Source organism: Heterocephalus glaber, unplaced genomic scaffold (assembly GCF_053883595.1).
Source record: "Heterocephalus glaber isolate CG9 unplaced genomic scaffold, H.glaber_assembly_v1.0 deba00000943, whole genome shotgun sequence".
Classification (NCBI taxonomy): Eukaryota; Metazoa; Chordata; class Mammalia; order Rodentia; family Bathyergidae; genus Heterocephalus; species Heterocephalus glaber.
The window spans coordinates 1,393,371-1,398,945 of record NW_028258175.1 but is presented as its reverse complement, the minus strand read 5'-3'; the positions used below and the strand labels follow the sequence as shown (position 1 = coordinate 1,398,945).

At 50.0% G+C, this 5,575-nt stretch overlaps 1 long non-coding RNA gene across 1 annotated transcript; it reads left to right on the top strand.

Annotated features, from left to right (window-relative positions):
- Nucleotides 1–3,188: 3,188 nt before the first annotated feature.
- On the top strand, nt 3,189–4,791 carry LOC110344225 (uncharacterized). Its single transcript, XR_015450427.1, has 3 exons — nt 3,189–3,654; nt 3,855–3,969; nt 4,237–4,791. It is a non-coding gene; the product is annotated as an uncharacterized LOC110344225 (long non-coding RNA).
- Nucleotides 4,792–5,575: the final 784 nt, after the last annotated feature.

Below are 5,575 nucleotides of genomic sequence, written 5' to 3'. Positions count from 1 at the left end.
TCAGGGACTCCCTCTCACTGCCCTCTGCTCCCAGACCTCCAATCCGCTGACTGCGCCTGCTCTCCAGCTGCCTGGGATGGGGTGGGGGGCACAGGTGGCCGAATTAAGTGTCCAAATCACGAGTCACTTCTGTGATCCACCTACTTGGAGGGAGTGGGGCCGCCTCCCCTGGGAGAAGTCATAAGGGCAGGTACAGAGAAAGCAGAGCAATGCAAGAGGCTGAAAGGCCAACCCGCAGCAGTGGTGGAAGACAGAATGGAAGGGAGATCAGAGCACTGTCCAGGCAGCTGCACCTCCCTGCCATGCACTCATCTCCGGGCAGAACCTGCAGCTAGCCCTGCACAATGGGAGTAGACCTGCACCCCACACCTTGGTGTATCAGAACCCCATGAGGTGATTTATGATTACAGCTTTCCTAAGGAACTGGAAGCAGCAGGGATGAAGTTAAAATAAATGAGAGGGGGAAAAGCAAGCCTAAGAAAGGGCTGAGAGTGTGTTTGGCTCTGCATTTGACCTTGAGTTTCCAGGGACTGGCCCCAAAAGGGAAAATTTACATGAGTTCCTGTAGTCAAAAAGGAAGAAAGAAAGCTGGGTGTGGTGTCACAGCCTGTAATTCCAGCCCTCTGGGAGGCTGTTCAGGCAGGAGGATCGAAAAGTCAAGCCCAACCCGGTCATCTTAGCAATTTAGTGGGAAACATTAGCCAGAGCAATTAGACAAGAGAAAGAAATAAAAGGGATATGGATAGGCAAGGAAGAAGTTAAATTATCATTATTTGTAGATGATGTGATCCTCTACATAGAAGACCCCAAAAACTCCACCAAAGACTCCTAGAATTAATAACCAAATTCAATAGCATAGCAGGATAAAAAAGTCAACACTCAAAAATCAATAGCCTTCCTATACATGAATAACAAGCTCACTGAGAGAGAAGTTAGGGAAATAACAGCATTGAGAAAAACAAAATACTTAAGAATTAATCTAAACAAGGGAGTAAAAAGACCTCTACAATGAAAAACTGTAGTACCTGAAAAAGGAGATAGAAGAGGATATCAGAAAATAGAAAGATGTCCCCTGTTCCTGGATAGGCGGAACCAACATAGTGAATAATGGCCAAACTTAAAAAAACTGTTACACCGATCTAACACAATCCCACTCAAAATGCCAATAGCATTCCTCACAGAACTGAAGAAACAGTCCTAAAATTCATATGGAACCAGAAGAGACCTAGAATAGCAAAAGCAATTCTGGGCAAGAAGAGCAAGGCAGGGGGCATTTCAATCCCCAACTTGAAATTATACTACAAAGCTACCATGATAAAAATGGCATGGTTCTGGGAGGAAAACAAAAAAGACCTGAGGATCAGTTTAACAGACTAGAGGATGCAGAAATGACTCCAGGCACACTCAGCCACCTTATCTTTGACAAAAGGTGCCAAATACTTTCACTGGAGGAAAGGCAGCCCCTTTAATAAATGGTGCTGAGAAAACTGGCTTTCCACATGCTGAAGACTGGGTCTCGGCTCACATCTCTCACCATGCACTAAACTAAAAATGGATTGAAGATGTAAATATTAAAACAGAAACAGTCCGGTGGAAAACAAAATAGGTAAAGCTCTTGATGACATAGGTACAGGCAAGGACTTTCTGAACAGAACCCCAGTGGCACAGCAGGTAACACCAAGAATCAGCACCTGGGGTTGCATTAGGCTCAAAAGCTTCTGCACAGCAAAGGAGCCACCAACAGAGCGAAGGGACAGCCCATAGAGTGGGGAAAAATTTTCCCAGCTACTCCTCAAAGGACTGATATCTAGAATATGTAAAGAACTAAAAAAAAATCAGACCCCCCCAAATTTAAAGAGCCACTCAAAAAATGGATCTGAAATGAATAGACACTCTTCAGATGAAGTACAAATGGCCAATAAATACATGAAAAAATGTTCAATAACTCCAGCCATTCAAGAAATGCAAATTAAAACAACACTGAGATCCTATCTCACTCCAGAAAGAATGCCCATCACCAAGAAATCAAATCATAATAAATGCTGGTGGGGCTGCAGGGAGGGAGGGGCTTCTACATTGTTGGTGGGAATGTAAATTAGTACAACTGCCATGGAAATCAGTATGGAGATTCCTCAAAAAACTGAAACTAGACAGAAATTCCATTTGACCCAGATATTCCCTTTCCAGGTATCTTCCCAAAAGAATTAAAGACAATATTACAGTGATCCATGCATATCTATGTTTACAGCAGCACAATTCACAATAACTAAGTTTGGAAGCAGCCTATATGTCCATCAACAGATAAATGGACAAAGAAAATGTGGTGTTTACACACAGTGGAGTACTACTCTGCCATAAAGAAGAATAAATTTGAGTCATTTGTAGGAAAGTGGTTGTACCTTAAGACCATAATATCAATGGGCCAGGGATTTAGCTTAGTGGTGCCCCCGCCTGCCTTGAAAGTGCAAGTTCCTGTATTTGATCCCCAGTATCACCCCCAAGAAAGCAGGCCATAATATCAAGTGAAGTAAGTCAGACACACAAGTTTAAATACACCATGGTTTCTCTTATATGAGAAAGCTAATATATAAATAGAGTGCAAAATAAAAGACAGACAGTAAGGAAAAGAGAAAAACATTATTGTAATCCAGCATGACCAATGTATCTAAGAGTGTACCTCGATTTAATGTAATTGTTTTATATGTTTTTTGGCCCGTTAGTCTGGCTGTTAATCTGTGTTTATGATAATTAACTTGATAAAGACTTATAAAATAAATAAATAAATCTGATGCTGCCAAAAGAAAAAAAATTTAAAAACAGGCATGGTGGTGCACACCTGTGACCCCAGCACTTGGGAGGCTGACGCAGGACTGCCTCGAGTTCGCCAGCCTGGAGTACATAGGGAGACCTTGTCTGAAACAAACAAACAAACGAGGGTGGGGAGAATTGGCAAGTGCTGTGTACATGTGGCAATTCCCCACAGTGAATGTCATCATTATGTACTGCAAATATGCACTAATAAAAAAATTTTAAATCATAAAAGATAAATAAAATGGGCTGAGGCTGTAGCTCAGTACAAAAGCCCTGAATTCAATCCCCATTACTTGGCAAGGGGAAGGGAGGCAGGGAGGCAGGGAGGCAGGGAGGTTGCTCAGTGAAAGCCCCTACTTCCTGTCACCTGACCTTCCTGGGGACACACTTCCTGCTGCCCGTGTTTTGGCTGTAAGGCAGGATGGGGAACAGACTCAGAGCTTCCACTCCAGAAGTTCACTTTGAGATGGACCCGCAAGCTGCCCGGGGACCAGGGCGGGAGCAGGGCCAGGGCCACCATCCGGGAGACCAAGAGGAGGCCTGGACAGGCTGATGGAACTCAGGATGGAAGCCTTCAGATGCTGAATTTTTTTTTTGTTTCAATACTGGGGATGGAGCCCTGGAGCCCCAAGCGTGCAAAGCAAGCACTCGACCACGGAGCTGCAACCCAGCCCTTCTCTTTATTCGGCGACAGGGTCTTCTAGGTCAAGTCGCTGAGGGCGGCCTCCATCCTCCGGGCCCAGCCCACTGAGAAGATGGGATCACAGGCGGGCGCCTCCTTGCCCAACCTGCTATCTTCTGAAGGCAAAACGCAGCAGGTTTCGTAACAAGCTGGATGTGGAGGTGAGCGAGAGAGAGGAGGAGGACACTATCAGGCTCACGGCCAGGCGCTGTAAGAGTGAAACTGCTCTTTTCTGATACGGGCGGCCGCAGGGAAGCAGGCTTGAGGGAGCAGATAAAGAGTTCGTCTGGGGCTGTGCTAGGTTCCACAGGCTCCTTAGTTTGGTTTTTGTTCTCTTTGTGATGTTGGGGGCCAAACCCAGGGGCTTGCGAGTGCTGGCAGAGCTGCACCCCAGGGCCCTGAACAACTGACGGAGCCCGAGAATCAGCACAATGGGACGTGAGGGTCGGTGTCGCCGGCTGCTGTCTGAAGCAAAGGTGATGGTGCTGTCCTCCCTAGACTGCTATAAAGTTCAACAAGAAAATATCACTCACCAGGCCTTGCATAGAGCTTAACTTTTCTTTCCTGGCTCAGCCTTCAAGACCTCAGCAAACCCCTCTCAGAAGTCCCGGGTCCCCCCCCCCCCCCCCAGGGTGGCTCGGTCCCAGGGTGGCTCGGTTTGTGTCCCCCCTAGGAAGTAGTTTCCGACAGCACTGCTCGGGGCCGTGTGCTTCCGGGGCCCTTTGGGATTTGTCCCCTCCCAGGCCTCTTCTCTGCCCTGTCACGGCTGATGGAGAATGTCCCCCAAGTCCCTGAGCAGGAAGAGGACCGGACCAAGCCGACTGTGAGCCAAGGAGGCCTGGTCAGAAGCGGCCCCTGCTGGGCCCGACCGGAAGGTTTCTCTCCCTCCGCGGCTCCTCTCTTTGCTCTGCTTCCTGTCTTCAAGCCCGCCGGCCATGGATTGAAACTTCTGAACTGTGAGTCAGAGGAAGCCCCTCTCCTTTGCAGTCGCAGGTGTCACGGACTGTGCCAGCAAGAGGCACGTGACTGCGACGGATCCCTAGCACCACACACATTAGAAAGACAGAAGCCCTGAACGATGAGGTTTCCAGTCGGCGCGGTGAGGCCCCGGGAGAAATCCCCGCAGAGGCTCCGGGGCCGCGGGCACGCAGCTGTTACAGAAGTGTCGGGGCTGAGGCCCAGCACACAGTGGAAGTGGGGGAGATACCGGTTATGCCCATCTCAGGCTCTTTGAATTTGTTTTTTAACAACTGCATTGTTCATTTAAAAAATAAAAATAAAAATCGTTCTAAAAGGTGTTTGCTACTAAAGCCAAGTTCAGAAACAACTGTTTTGAGGAGGAAACTTACGGTTTGCCTGAGGGGGGACCAGTGCATGCAGGGGGCTGCTCTTCACTTACGCAACGCCCCCCTGGGCCGCAGTCCCCTCGTCCCCACCAAGACACGAAGGCCGCTCGCATCTTCCTTCCCGAGGGGAGAAGCTGCACTGAAGGGGGAGACAGAAGGGCGGGCCGCGTAGGGGCTGGAGACCGGCGGCGGAGGCACAGGCGGGCACAGGCGGGCGCAGGCGGGCACAGGTGGCGGGCACAGGCGGCTCCCACCCCGCACGGGGGCAGGAAGAGGCTCGCGGAGACCCCAGAGCCCGAGTCCCTGTGTCCTGGGCCCCCGGCCCGGCTGTGGGTTTCCCTCTGTGTCATCTGTGTGCTGAGATCGTGGGGCTCCTCGCAGCCTGGTCCTGTCTCCTGGCCGCCCGCCACCCCAGCACGTCTGGGCCTTTGAGCACAGAGCACTTCCTCTGTGCTGGGCACCGGGCTCGCTGCCGGATTTCTGTCCGTCCCTGGTCCCCGGTCCCCGTGAAGCACACTGCAGCCACGGGTAGGGAGACGAGGGGCGAAGCGCAGGAGCTATGGGCCCCTAACCAGAGTTCCTACCCGAATGTGGGTCAAAAGAGGCTTCCTGCTGGCCTAGTGGCACACACCCATTATCCCAGCACTTGGAAGGCTGAAGCAGAAGGATCGCCCTGAGTTTCGAGGCCATCCATGGTTACATAGTGAGTTCAAGGCCAGCCTGAACTACACAATTA